The following is a 15,801-nucleotide window of genomic DNA, read 5'->3' on the forward strand; positions in this document are numbered from 1 at the left end:
TGGACTTAGGGTCAATCTGTGATAGGACCAGTTAGCAACGCTTTCTTGCCTTCAGCAGGTCGTTTGTTCTGAGGCACCTTGTCATGTGCATCCAGAAGGGGGACCATGAAAGTTAGCGTGAGTGTTTGGCTGGCTGTCAGCAAGAGGGGGGAGGCTCTTTTCAGAGCCAACAGGGCAGCCAAAGAGGCTTCCTTCACTGAAGACCACCCAATGAGAGAGACCGTGTCTTACCTGACCAGATTCCAAGGAGGCGGCAGATGGGCTTCAACTGAACTGTACTTCTGAAGGCTTTCTTCAGGGTGTGGGGGGAAATGCCTCCTATCTGGAAGATCATGGCTGTTTGTGGCCTGTTTAAAAAAAATCACTGGCTCTCAGCACCAAGTGTCCTAGCCTCTCAGGCTCTGTGCCACCATCATGCCTCGGCTGAGTCGAGTTGCCCGGGCTGTCGATGTGTCTGTCATCTGGCTCTTCCGGAACGGACTGCCTGGACAATCTTCAGAGCTCCCGATGAGTTCAAAGGGAGAGTGGCATGTAAATTACTACCACCTGAAGCCCCTCTGTTAAAATGAACCTGCTCCCAGGCAGAGCTGGGGTGGCTGTGGGACTCCATGCTGTTAAGGTCTATGAGCAGACAGGTACAGTAGCAAATGTTGCAGACTTTGAGTCCTGATGAAGCAGTTCAAATCTTAACTCTGCCGTTTGCTAGCGAGGCAGCTTTGGGCAATTTAGTTCACCTGTTTGATCTTCAGTTTGCTTCTCTCTAAGATGGGGAAGGGACAGTGGCTACCTTCTCTACCTCTTGGGCTTGTGTTGAGGCATCAGAGGAGGTCACGGGCGTAAAAGAACTTTGCACACAGTAAAGGCCTTCCCCATTTGCTGTGGCTAGGCAGGCCCAGGACTCTGCTAAAACCTTTCTTACCTTAATGCGGAAAGAAATACTCTCTTCTACAGGGACATGTGGCTCCATTTCATCAATGAGGGCTCAAATGAGAGGTGTGTACTTTTAGAGAAGTCACCTTGGGAGGACCCAGCATTTCCAACTATGTAGAGGTGGCTTTAAGGTTTTGGGAACGCCCTCCTTGAGAATGGCCTTCAGAACCGGTCTTTTTAGGCACAAAGGAAACCTCTTCCAACAGGGTCACTCGCTGGATATGCTTGGACCTTGCCACCATTTCTAATAGTTACGTATGGTATTCAAACTCCGGGATGTCAGATTTCCAATGCCCCTTAGAAACATTCTGGTCCAGTAGTTTTCAAACTACATTACCCCCGGATTCCAACTATTTGGAGAAGGGACATGAAGGTTGGGGGATCTCCAAAGCATCATCGGTCTTTGATGCTAAGATGCCATTGGTTGTAGTTGGCATCAATTTATTACCGGCATGTCGGGAAGATTAAAAGAATGGACACCATCCTTCTAAGACCCATCCTATTTTAAATGCGAACTATGACTAAATACAGTGCAGCTGAAAACGAAGAAGATGTAATGGTTTCTGCTCAACAGTGAAAGTTTACACCATTGGAAAGACACTGTTTCTTTGCTCTGCTTCCTCTGTGGGGTTCCCAGATACAGTTCATGTATCTCATTTCATCATGATTCACAGATTTCTGCTCCTGCACAGTTTGAAAATTGACCTCATCCAGTCTGCTGCTTCTGCAGAGGTCCAGAGAGGTGGAGGTCATATAGTTAGTTCCCTGCAGGGCTGGGGCTAGAACTCGGGCCTCTGGAGTGCTAAGCAAATTCTCTTCACCTTGTCCTCCTGCCTCTTGTCCACAGCTGTGTTTCATCTTGCTGGGACATCATCTTACTACAGAAGCAGCTCGACTACGTGAGGGGGATTGAATCACCAGGATCCCAGAAACATCAGGTCACTAGGCGATTTCACCTGCAAGTTGTTGCCATAGCCCAGGCCCTGAGGACTGCCTTATACTGAGCCTCGGTGTTTATCGTAACAGAGATAGCTGAGGGTCACCAGTGGGCTCATGGCCAATGGCAGTGTTCTCTGCATTACCAGCGGGAGCCCCAGGCCAGGGAGGAGCTGGGGCTGGCCCCAAAGGGCAAGGCTGACAACGGTCCAATGGCTAATGTGAGGATTAACTGTAGCTTTGAGTAATCTGTCTCCAGTTCAGACTGGTTACAGGAGAGCCTCAAGGACTCATTGCACTTGGCTGCTTCTCGGTCTGCTGCAATTTTCCCTTTTCAAGTACATCTTTTTTTCGAAAAATTGGATGAGACGTTATTTTTCGAAAGCTGATCATTTTTTTTAAGCTGGCGTAGAAATGTTTATAAATGTTAACACTTTTAAAAAAATATAATGGGAAGGAAGAAATGCCCGCCCCCCCCCCCCCACTTGTGTGGTCCCTTCCGTGAGTGTGTTGGTGCTAGGCTAGCTCTGTGTTTGGGAGGGCAGGCCTGACTCCGCAGGCCCTTCGGATGTCCATCGAGGTGCAGACGACAACGATTCGGTCCCTCCAAGAAACTGAACCTTCTCAGTCCTGGCCCTGGGCCAGGGCCAGTGTTGGTGAGTTGGCTGCCTGGAAAATGCCACTCCTGGGAGTTTCCCTTTTGGGGCTGAGTAGGAAGTTTCTATCTAGAGAACTCTACGATGTTAATTTCACTTAGTTTAAGGGGGGAAAAAAGCCAAGCACCCGATTCGTAAGTAAACCACTCTGCAAACATTAGCCACCCTCAATAACATTTGGTGGTTCGGCTGAAATTTTACAGAGTGTGATTTCCCTCAGTTCTGAACAGAGACTGGCTTCAGAGCCAGAAGCCTGTTACAGGATGTGGTGCTTGTCAGATGAGGGCCCGGCTTCGCCTTGCTCGGGTAGGTTTATCAGGCTGGTCATTGTCAGTGGATTCCGTAAGTCCCTGGTCAACTGAAGCATTCGTATGTGGGTGGTTAAAGTGATGAGATCATCCGGAAAGCATACTGTCGGGGATGTAACGTTAGCAACGTGATGGCACCTTAACCATCGTTTTCTCCCTTTGGGAGAGCAGAATGGGGGTAAGCTTAAAGGTCTGTTTTTACTACTGAAGCAAAAAATTCACATTCTATCTTAGAGAAGATGGTTAGTTAGTGGGCTGTATTGAATTCAACTGAGATAGTTCCATGACGACTTAAGCCAAAGTTTAAAAGGGTGGGTAGGGGCACCTGGGTGGCTCAGTCGGTTAAACGTCTGCCTTTGGCTCAGGTCATGATCCCAGGGTCCCGGGATCGAGCCCTGCCTTGGGCTCCCTGCTCAGCAGGGAGTCTGCTTCTCCTCTCCTTCTGTTGCTCCCCCTGCTTGTGCTCTCTCACTCTCTCTGTCAAATAAATAAATAAAATCTTTAAAAAAAATAAATAAAAAAGTGGGTAAAAGGACAGCATTTCAGAGCAAGCAGTACGGAGCCTGAGGGAGGGGTAGGGGCAGAAAGAGGAGATGGTTAATCAGAGCACCATTTGCCAGGATGACATATAATCATGTTTGACTTGGTGGAACAGGCTTTTTATGCCTAACATGTTCCTCGGTCCCAAAGCAGGGACTCCTGGGGTGGTTTTAATTGCTGTATCTTCAGATCCTCATGCAGGGCCTGGCATAGGGTGGGGCTCATACCTTGACTTAAGTACGGAGGACTGAGCTTTGGAGGATGTCCCCGAAGGTTGGTGGGGACTAGCAGTTCACCAGGAAAGGCCAGACACAGAGGCCAGAGGAAAAGCCATGGGTTAAGAGTTTCCGTAGTGGGCCAAGGGAAGGGACAGTGCTCATCAAATGGAGGAGCACAAAGATGAACGTTTGGATTTGGCAAGAAGGTTCCAAGAGAAATGTTAGCGCAATTTTAGAGGGTCACATTCTGAGCCACAAAGCGCAGGTGACCCTGACCCCTTTGTTGGTTGTAAAATAAACACCTTTCCAGCACCGTGCACAGTGGGGCGCCACAGCCTGCGTCTATTAAAGTGCACGTTTTATTGAGTTGAATTGAGTGGTCTGGGGATAGCGGAGAGGGAGAGGGAGAGGGAGGGGATAGCTCAAGCGCTACCAGAGAGCCTAACCTGGGTCTAACATGGGGACAGGGGTGTACCAACGCAGGCTGTCTAGATGTAGAAGCAGCCACTCTCAGATCAGGGGGGCCCACAGACTTCATTGAATCCTGTCCCCTCAATGAACCCATGAGGAAACGGAGGCTCCATGAGGGGAAGTGACTTGTCCCAGGTCACCCACCAGGTGAGTTGCAGAATCAACACCGTAGTGGAGGCCCCCTGATTCTTTTTTTGAGAGAGAGAGAGGGAAAGGGCACGAACAGAGGGGAGAGAGGCAGAGGGAGAGGAAGAATCTCAAGCAGGGGCTTGATCTCATGACCCTGAGATTATGAGCTGAGCCGAAATCAAGAGTCGGCCACTTAAAGAGTCTCCCCCCCCCCATTCTTAATCTAGAGTTTGCCCCCTTTACATGTCATGGTGACTTTGCAATGGAGATCACCCAGAGGAAGGTCAGGAGAGAGAATTAAGTGACTTGGCCACAGTCATACTAGTATGGGGCAGAAGCCAGGCTCTGTGTCATTTATAGCCTGTGGGCGTAACTACAGGACTGTGTGAAAGAGGGTTTGGTTGTGGGAGGAGGACAGAACCCCTTAAGAGGGATGCTCAGGAAAGGCTACCCTCTGGAGGTTGCATTTGAGCTGAAATCGCAGAGAATAATGGGAAGGAACTAGCCACGGACAAGCTGGACGTAGCTGGACATAGTTCACGCTGACGGAATCACAATTGCAAAGATCCTGAGGTTGACTCGCTCCAAGGAATGTTGACGAGCTCTTTGCATAAGTCCTTTTCGGAGGTAATTCTTTGACAGACCCACTGGACGGGTGTTCCTTTGCTGACATCTCTAACTCAAGAGTTTGCACTAGAGGCTCATGAAATGAAATCCCCTGAAAACTTGTCTGTTGACCTGCTGGATTTTTGGTAAGAGCAGGATGGATCATTGGCATCTAATAGGGGGCCAGGAGAAGTGGGAAGGAAATTAGTTAGGAATGGCCTTTTAAGTGCCTGTAGGACCAGGTTCCTGGGAAAATCCTGGCAAATATTTCCCCTCTGAGACTTTTTATACACGTCATGCTACAGGATTCCTAGAAGTATTTTTTTCCTGTGTCCATCAGAGGCTTGTATTTACAGAGGCACATGGATCAAAGGCAAGGAACCACTGCTGCTGGAAACCTAAAACCATCCCCGTGTGGGCTCGGCCCCGGAACAAAGCAACGCACGGCCAGGATTTTCCTTCCTGCTCTGGAATCGACTGGCCTTGGACTCTGCAAGTTGTACTTTTCCACTTTATCTGTGCTATGCAGAAAATGCCCATCCTTCTCCTTTCTGACACGATTGTACTCTCATCGGCAGAGTTTATGAAGGCATTCACAAAATCCAAATTCTCCATAGTATGGATCATCAGGGTTGCCGATGGTGACAAGATAATGGAACCTAAATCTTGGCTTCTTATTTCCCCCTCCTTTTTTTCATGGTGATGCTTTTCAAGGTCACGTTCTTTGATATTCAGTGTTGGCCACACAAAACTGATGAACAAGAATTGGTTCTGAGATCAGTGGCCCCAGCCACAAAGCAGAAAGTGTTTTACTAAAATGGGATCCTTAGATTTGTTTGGATCTGTAGCTTATTTCTGCCTGAAATTCCAAGAAGTGCTGGTGACAGTCAAGATTCATAGCAGTCCGTTACCACAAGAGTTAGAAGAGAAGAACATTCTCCTATTCTAAGGCATAGGTCCCAATTTGAAGGCTTTCAGGGTCCCGGGAGGACAAATGGAGTGAATGTGAAGATATTGGGAACTCACGATCTCATCATCATCTTCTCTCCACTTAGGAATGGCGTTTGGGTGGGACGGCTGGCGGTTCCCGATGTCCTCATTTGCTACCAGTTCTCTAGCTATTCAAGGGATGACCATTCTTGGTGGTGGTGAAGTTAGGCTGCATGAAATCCTACCTCCCTGAGGATCTTACTCCATGCCAGAGGTGGTCACAAGAAATTGTTGCCAGTGCTGCAATGCTCCGTAGACCAGGACTAAACCACAAGATGAGGTAATGTACATTTTTGCCTTTGAAAAGTGTGTGGCGGGAAACCAGGATACGAACTATTGCTGAGTGAAATATAATGCCCCAGAAAAAAAGGGAAGATACTGTAAATTTCAAATTGTTGCAAAACTGACCATCTGGGTCATAGATTAAACCACAGCTCTCAATTTGTTATGGCTTGAGGAATGACTTCACAATGTGCACTCCTTCCCCCGACCTTCCTCAGCCTCAGGAAAGCATTCTCTTTTCATAAATGTTGTTAGCAAAAAGAAATTTACCTAAAGTTCAGTTGTGTTAAAAAAAAAAAAAAAGTTCACATCAATGATTCTTAGTCAAGTCACTGTGTTTGCTTTTGTCTTTGCATTTGGCCTTATTCTACGGTCTTGTATTGCGAATTCCACTTTCGCGGTGGGAAATACACCAGTGTGTAGCCACTGGGCCATGAGAGAAAGCAGATCAATGCAGAGCAGACAGTTGAAAAACCTCTCTGCCTGGATTCAGGAAACAAGAGCCTGTACAACTTAGGGATTTTAGGCCCTTGCAAAGCCTGCAGTGCTTTGGACCCCAACCATCACAGAGCCAGTCATCAGGCTGTCTTTTCTGATTAGAGACAACGAGTCACCATGAGGTGTTAAAGCCAGGTTAACATATAAATGTGATTTTCTGCCTGAGCAAATCCTGCTCTAATTAAGTAAAATACTTTTAAATGATTATCAAAACAGGGCTACTACTGAGTGGTCTCAAAACATGGAAATGCCAGGCATTTAAAAGTAAATTCTCCTTTAAAAAAAAAAAACATTTTTTTTGGATACATAATTACCATGCCATATAATTCACCCATTTAAAGGGTACAATTCGATAGTTTTTGGTGTATTCACAAAGTTGTGCATCCAAAACCACAGTTTTAGAATTTATTTTAAAACTGAAGCATAGTTTCAATGAAACATTGAAACACAATGTTTCATTAGTTTCAATGAAACATTAAAACACAATGTTTCATTAGTTTCAGGTGTTGGGGACAGTGATTTGACAAGTCTCTTGTTTTAGAATATTTTTATTCCTCCCCAAAGAAACCCCACAGTCCTCATCCTTCACCTCCAGTCTTCCCTTCCTCCCAGCCTTGGCAACCACTCATCAATCTACTTTCTACTTGACAGATTTGCGTATTATGGACATTTCACGTAAATGGAATAATACAATATGTGGTCCTTTGTGACGAGTTTCTTGGTTCATCTCTGTTGTAGCATCAGTCAGTACTTTATTTCAATTTATTGCTGAATAATATTCCATTGTATGGATGCACACATATTATCTCTTCATCAGTCGATGGACAGTTGGATTGTTTCTGCTTTTTGACTGTTGTGAATAATGGTGCTATGAACACTTGTGTACAACTCTGTGTGGACATATGCCTTCATTTCTCTTGGGTATCTACCTTGAAATGGAATTGCTAGGTCATATGGTAACTCTGTGTTTAATCATTTGCAGAATTGCCAGGTTGTTTTCCAAAGTGGCTGCACCATTTTATATTTCTACCAGCAATGCATGCGGGTTCCAGTTTCTCAACATCCTTGCCAACACTTGTTATTACTGGTCTTTTTCATCATAGCCATTCTAGTGGGTCTGAAGTGGTATGCCACAGTCGTTTGGGCTTGCATTTCCTAATGACTAATTATATTCATCATCTTTTCATCTGCTTATTGGCCATTTTGTATTTTCCTTAGGGAAGTGTCTATTCAGAATCTTTGTTCATTTTTAATCGGATTATTTGACTTTATAGTAGTGAGTTGTAATAGTTCTTTATAAATTCTAGATACAAGTTTCTTATCAGTTGTAGAATTTGCAAAATGTTTTTCCCATTCTGTGAGTTGTCTCTTCACTTTCTTGATGGTATTCTTTGAAGTGCAAAAAATTTTAATTTTGATGATGTCCAGTTTATCTATTTTTCCTTTTGTTGTTTGTGGTTTTTGTGTCATATCCAAGAAGCCATTGCCTATCAAAGGCCACAAAGATTTACGGCTATGTTTTCTTCTAAGAGTTTTATCATTTTAACTCTTCCATTTATGTCTTTGATCCATTTTGAGTTAATTTTTTATATGGTGTGAGGTAGGAGTCCAAGTTCATTCTTTTGTATGTGGCTATTGACGTGACCCAGAACCATTTCCTGGAAAGGCTATTGTTGGCAGTTCCCAGCGCCACCCTGCAGCAGCCTCACTCTAGGGACTTCTAGCAGAGGAGATGTGGAGTCGAGGTGATCTCACTTTGGTGGAGGCAGCAGAATAACCGCTCTCCAAATCTTTACCTGCGATGACCTGTTCCACCTCAACAGTGTTAACTGGGATCAAGTTATAGAAACTTATAGAATTCCTTAGCCAGAGTATTTCACTGTTGCAGAGGTAGGTGGTGGAGAGTTAATGGGTCACATTATGGGTAAAGTGGAAGACTCAGTGTCTAGTGCAGAATGGCATGGGTATGTCACAGCTTTGCCTGTTGCCCCAGAATTCTGATGTCTCGCTTTGGCTGCTAAACTTGGAGTTATTACAGGAGATTTCAGAAAGTGACAAGACAAGGCTGTCTCCATTCAGCTCTTCTTTAATAATTTACTGGAAATCCTAGACAGCACAGTAAAGCACGAAAAAGAAAAAGATATGAGAATTAAGAAGAAAAAAACCTGCCATTTTGCACAAGTATGATTGTACAGATAGAAAATCCACAAGAATCTTCAAATAAATGTTTAGAATTCATAAAAGGTAAGCAAAGTTGTTGGATATAAAGTTAGTATAAAAATCAATTCCATTTCTACATATAAACAATAAAATTTGAAAAAAGATGCCATTTGGCATGGCATCAGAAAACATTAAATGCTTAGGAAAAGTAAAAAAAGCTGTGCAAGGCCTCGCTGAAGTTTGTAAAATTTTATGGAGAAACATTAAGATGACCTACCTATGTGGCAAGAGACTGCGTATGTGGATTAGAGAACTTGATGTTATAAAGCTGGTACCTCTCTCGTTATTGATCCATAGATCCAGTGTAATTGCAAGCAAAATCCCATTTGTTTTTGTGGGATTTGTTAAGCTGATTTTTAAACTTACAGAGGAATGGAAAGAGCCAAAAAAAGACAAGATATTCTTGAACAGCAGTAAACTGGGTGAACTTGCCCTTTCAGATGTCAAGCTGTAATAAAAAAGGCTGTGTCGTAATGCTAGAGTAGTTGTCTAGAGCAGGGGAACAGAATTTGAGAAGTAGATACAGGAACACGTGGATTTTGACATTCCCTAGAGGGGGAATGGCACATCAGTGGCGAATGGATAGACTTTTCAGTAAAGGTAGTAAGACAATTGGATATCCATATGTGGAAAAAAAGAAGTTTCCCAGATTACTACCTTGTCATACAAGAAAATCACTTCTAAATTTATTAAAAACCTAGAGGTGAAAAGCAAATCTGAAAAGCCCTTTGAAAATACTATAGGAGAGTGTCTCCATGACCTCAAGGTAGAAAAACATTTATTCAACAAGCCATTTAGAAAGTGCTAACTGTAAAGGAAAGGTTTGTTTTTTTTTTTTTCTTTCAAGATTTTATTTAAATTCAAGTTAGTTCACATATAGTGTAGTATTAGTTTCAGAGTGTAAAGGAAAGGTTTTATGTTCAACTTCACTGAAGGGAGTTAACTTTGTTCATCAACAGATACCATAAGGATAATAAGACAAGTCACGAATGGACGAAGATATTTGCAAAAACATCACACAGTGATGAATATCCAGAATATACAGAGAACAACATTAAGGGGGGGAACAAAAGAAAAAGAAAAACTATGTTAAGGACGGCTAAATCCTGTGCAAAAGTAGAAAACGAAATGGTCAATAAACAGAAAAATTATTCAGGCTCATTAATAATCAGAAATACAAATGAAAACCACACTGAGCGCTGGGTGTTATATGAAACTGATAAAGTATTGAATACAACATCTGAAACTAATGATGTACTATAAGTTGGCTAATTGAATTTAAATTAAAAAAAAATCACACTGAGATAACATTTTACCATAAAATTAGCAAAAATAAAAATGTCTGATACTCCCAGACTCACTACTGTGGGAATGGTCTTACCCGGTTTGGTGGGAGTATAAGGCGGTAGAAGTGGGTTGGAAAACATTATCTCATAAAATTCAAAATATGCAAATCCCCATGACCCAGCAATAGCGCTTCTAACTAGAGACCTTAGATAGTGCACCATGAGATGTCCAATGAGACAACTCATAGCAGCATCGTTTGTAATAGTAAAAACTGGAAATGTTTATCAACAGGACGGCAGACAACTTGCAGTATATTCATACAATGGAATGCTAGACAACAGTGAAATGAACAAGCTTCAGAACACACTGAGGCTGACTTGTACAATATCGGCTGAGAGAGGAAAATCAAAAGAATATGTAAAGTATGATTCCATTTCCATATCTAGTTCATAAACAGGGGAAACTCACCTGTAATAGATGGTACAGCTGTAGCAAGAGTCAAGGACGTAATGATCACAAGAGTTAGGATGAGGCCACCCTTGGGTGTGCGAGGGATGTTACTTACCAGAGGGATCCGGGGACTTCAGGGCTATGACCAGTGTCCTGTAGCTACACTGGGACCATGGCCACATGAGGCACTTGTTTTCTAATCTTTAGTTTGTATCTGTGGGTAAAATGAGCATGTCAATTACTATGACAGGAAATACACAGTAACGTTTTTAAGCCAAGAAGTGGAATTGTGGTTAAAAATACTTTTTTTGAGTTTATCTTCTAAGAAAATATATATTATAGGTTTTGAAACATCAGCATGCAAACAGAAGGTCATCTTTTTGTACTGCAAAATAATTGTCATAAATCCTATGTAATAAAAATTGGAATGATAAAAAGGGCTGTTGTTTTCCCACTGAATTGTTTCTCCACTGGCTTAGTACCCTTGTTAAAAATTAATTGATCAGGGGTGCCCGGGTGGCTCAGTTGGTTAAGCCTCTGACTTCAGCTCAGGCCATGATCTTTGGGCCTTGGGATCAAGCCCTGTGTTGGCTCCGTGCTCAGTGGGGAGTTTGCTTATCCCTCACCCTCTGCACCTCCCCTGGCTTGTGCTCTGTCTCTCTCTCTCTCTCTCTCAAATAAATAAATAAAATCTTAAAAAAAAATCAATTGATCATAGGGGCACCTGGGTGGCTCAGTTGGTTGAGTAGCTGACTCCTGGTTTTGGCTCAGGTCATGATCTCGGGGTTGTGAGATTGAGCCTGGCGTGGCTCTTTGCTCAGCCCGGAGTCTGCTCAAGATTCTCTCTCCCTGTCCCTCTCCTTCTCCCTGCCCCTCTGCCCCTGCTTGTGTGCTCTCTCTCTCTCTCTCTCAAATAAATAAATAAAATCTTTTTAAAAAGATCAACTGGTCATAAATATGAGGGTTTATTTCTGAACTCTCAGTTCTGTTCCATTGATTTGTATGTCCGTTCTTTTTTTAAGATTGATTTATTTATTTTGAGAGAGACAGAGAAAGAATGAGTGGGAGGGGCAGAGGGAGAGGGAGTAAAAATCGCAAGCAGACTCTGTGCTGAGCACGGAGCCTGATCACAGAGGGTGATCTCGTGACTCTTAGATGACAACCTGAGCTGAAACCAAGAGTCTGATGCTTAATTGACTCTGCCATCCAGGTGCCCCTATACATCCATTCTTATGCCAGTGTCACACTGTTTGGGTAAATGTTTTGAAATAGGGAAATATGAGTCCTTCAATTTTGTTCTTCTTTTTCATGATTGTTTTGAAAATTCTGGGTCTCTTCTATTTCTGTGTGAATTTTAGGATCAGCTTGTCTATTTATGCAGCGAAATCTGGGATTTTAATAGATATTGCATTGAATCTGTTGATCAATTTGGAGAGTACTGTCATCCTAACTATATCAAGTCTTCTGATTCATGAATATGAACATGGGATGTCTTCTCATTTATTTTGGTCCTCATAATTTCTTTCTACAATGTATTTTAATTTTCAGAGTATATATTTTGTGCTGCTTTTATTAAATTTATTCCTATGTGCTTTATTTTTAGTGATGCCATTATAAATGGAATGGTTTTCTTAATTTCATTTTCAGTGTGTTCATTGCTACTGTATAGAAACATGATTTATTTTTACATATTGATCTTGTATCCTGCAACCTACCCTAATTTTTTGTTTATCCTAATAGATTTTTAGTGTATTCCATAGGATTTTCTAGGTACAAGATGGTGTTATCTGCAAATAGAGATAGTTTTACTTCTTCCTTTCGAATCAGGATGTCCTTTATTTCACTGCCTTGCCTAATTGCTCTGCCTAAAACTTCCAGTACAATGTTGAATAAAAGTGGATCCAGTACAATGTTGACTAAAAGTGGATTGAATAGACATCCTTGTCTTATCCTGATCATATGGAGAAAGCATTCAGTCTTTCACCATTAAGTATAATGTTAGCTGAAGATTTTTCCTGGGTGCTTGCTCTTTATCAGGTGGAGGAAGTTAGTTCTTTTTTTTTCTTTTTTAACCCATTGATCACCAGGGTGGATATAGGAAGTCCTGCTACTTTGGAAGTTGCAGCCTTCTTTCTTAAAGCCCGTTCCAGGGGCGCCTGGGTGGCTCAGTCGTTAAGCGTCTGCCTTCTGCTCAGGTCATGGTCCCGGGGTCCTGGGATCGAGCCCCGCATCGGGCTCCCTGCTCAGCGGGAAGCCTGCTTCTCCCTCCCCCACTCCCCCTGCTTGTGTTCCCTTTCTCGCTGTGTCTCTCTCTGTCAAATAAATAAATAAAATCTTTAAAAAAACATAAAGACTGTACCATTTTATCCCTCTGAGGGATTCATGATTTTGGAAAGACTGCAAACTTTCCAGTTAGAGGAGGACTGTCCTTGTGCTTCAGGCTGCAAATAATAAGCCTCCATGTTGGATGGCAAAATTAGCACTTCAGATCCTCCAAATCCTATGGACTAGACTTCTTAAATTATTAGGCCACAGGTGACTAATAAATTTCATCTCCTATGCCAATTGTTATGTTTTGGTATTAGCTTCCTGAAGCACTGTGTTGAGAAGGAATCTAAGGCTTTGTACACTGTCAGTGTTGTCATTCATTAGTGATGTCTGCCCCTGGTCTGGTTGTAGGGAAGTGTGCAAATAGATGCCATCCCTGGAGTAGGCTCTGCCTGGGCCTCTGTCCATTCCAGTGTCTCTTTTTCAGTCTTTGCTCTCCTTGCTCCTTCTGCAGAATTTGGTCTCATAGCCCCATACTCCTTTATACAACCTTCTCTTCCTTAGGTCTCTGTTACAAAGCAGTATTCCAGGACTCCTGTGAACTTTTTGGCCTTCCCTCCCCTGACTCTTTCCCTCAACATGTCCCTCCAGCTTTCTAAACTGAGCCTTTGATTCTGTGTACTCTCTGCTAGGGATATTTTGCCTCTCTTCCACATTTCCACTTGCTGAAAATTTCGCCATCTTCTAGGCCCATCTCCCATCTCTTCTCCTGGTTTCCCCCATCCCTGAGAGATTGTTCTGCCCTTACGCCGTCAGAGCATAGGGTGTTTGGGTACCATGCCTAGGACTGTTTTCCTCTCTGGACTTTCCTGTGTTCCTGTCCTGAACTGAGAAGTAAAATTTCTTAAGGTCAGGCAGGGACTCCCTGTGCTTAGCATTTGATCCTTTTCCTTTACTATGGTTGATGCTCAATACACATTTGGTTCTTTTCAATTCTTTTCTTGCCATCCTTTGGAATAATTATTTTTAAGATTCCGTTTTATTTCTATTAGAGGCTCATTGGTTATACTCTTTATTTTGTGTTTTTCCTTAGTGTTTACTCTAGGGTGCATAATTTACAACTATATTAGTTATGTGTTGCTGCATAACAGCATTAACCACAAATGTGGTAACTAAAACAACAAATACTTATCTCACAATTTATGTGAGTTAGAAATTTAGGCATGACTTAGCTGACTTTTCTGGTCTCTCACAAGATTACAATCAAGCTGAGGCTAATCAATAGTATTTCTCTGCACCAATAACTGATCTGAAAATAGCTTGACTTACAGCAATAAACTTTCTAATTTTCTGAGGTTATTCCTTGATTTCACCTCACTTAAAAATTTTGAGCTCATTTTTGAAACACTTTTTTCCCCCCGGGAATAGAATTAGAAGATGTTAGCTTTTTCTTTCAGTACTTCAAAGATGTCACTTCATTGTTGTTGTTGTTTGTTTGTTTTGCTTGCATAGCTCCTGATAAGTCTGCTGTCATTCTTATTGTTGTTCCTTTGAACCAACTTTTTCTAACTTTTTTATGATTTGACATGGTGTGGTTTTCTTCTTTTTTTCTACTTAAGGTTCATTGAAATTTTTAGATTTGTACATTTATTGTTTTCATACAAATTTCAAAACTTTTGGTCCTTGTTTCTTCAAATCTTCTGGTATGTCATTAGACGCCCCCTTGTATTTTCCCACAGCTAACTGATGCATTGTTCTCTTTTCTGCACAATTTTTTCTCTGTTTGCTTCATTTTGGATAGTTTCTGTTGCTATGTCTTCAAATTCACTCATCTTTTCTTGTGCAATGTCTAGTACATGAGTAATCCCAACCCATGTATTTTTCATTTTAGATATTATAGTTTTCAACTCTAGATGTTTAATTTGGGTCTTTTTTATATCTTCCATGTTTATATTTAACATGGTCATTCTTTTCTCCTGTTTTCTTATCAAATGGACTATATTTATAATGGCTCTTTTAATGTCCTTATATGCTAATTATATGATTTGTGTAATCTGTGAATCTGTTTCTGTTGGTTTTTTCTCCTTGTTTAAGAGTAGTATCTTACTGATTCTTTACATGACTGATAATTTTTCATTGGATGCTTGATATTATGAATTTTATATTATTGGGTGCTGGATTTATCTTGTCCCTTTTTAAAAAGGTTTTATTTATTTGAGAAAGAGTGGGGGAGAGAGAGAGAACACAAGAGTGGAGAGGGTCAGAGGGAGAAGAAGACTCATCGCTGAGTGGGGAGCCCGATGCAGGGCTTGATCTCAGGACTCCGGGATCATGACCTGAGCTGAAGGCAGACGCCTAACCGACTGAGCCACCCAGGTGTCCTTATTCTGTTCCTTTAAATATTGTTGAGCTTTGAACTGGGATGCAGCTAACTAGAATCAGTTGGATCCTTTTGAAGCTTGCTTTATGCTTTGTTAGGGTAGTATCACTTCAGCCTTTAGCCTAGGGCTAATTTTATCTCACTACTGAGGCAATACACTTATGAGGGTGCTAATTAATGCCCCATGTATTACAAGGTCTTTCCACTCTGCTGCTTTCCCTTTGTGAGCTTCTGGGGCTAGTTCTTCCTACTTTTGCTTTTTTTTTTTTTAAGATTTATTTACTTCTTTGAGAGAGAGAGAGAGAGCACGAGCATGAGCGGGAGGGGCAGAGGGAGAGGGAGAGGGAGAGAGAATCTCAAGCGGACTCCGCACTGAGCACAGAGCCTGGTATGGGGCTCGATCTCACAACCCTGAGCTCACGACCTGAGCCACAACCAAGAGCTGGATGCTTAACCAATTGCACCACACAGGCACCCTAATTCCTGCTTGATTTTTTAAAGTAATTCTTTCCTTGGTCTTGGATAATTTCTTTCCCATACATGAGCAGATCAATACTAAGCTAAAAGACATGAAGGGAACCTTCTAAAGATCTCTAGAGCTCCCTCCTGTGCAGCTCTCTCCTCTCTGGTAC

At 42.3% G+C, this 15,801-nt stretch overlaps 1 protein-coding gene across 3 annotated transcripts in view; it reads left to right on the plus strand.

Moving 5' to 3' along the window:
* HS6ST2 (heparan sulfate 6-O-sulfotransferase 2) overlaps positions 1–15,801 on the plus strand; it is a 284,248-nt gene that overhangs the window by 25,187 nt on the left and 243,260 nt on the right. The gene's annotated exons all lie outside the window — the stretch shown is intronic.

This window comes from Halichoerus grypus, chromosome X (genome assembly GCF_964656455.1).
Source record: "Halichoerus grypus chromosome X, mHalGry1.hap1.1, whole genome shotgun sequence".
NCBI lineage: Eukaryota > Metazoa > Chordata > Mammalia > Carnivora > Phocidae > Halichoerus > Halichoerus grypus.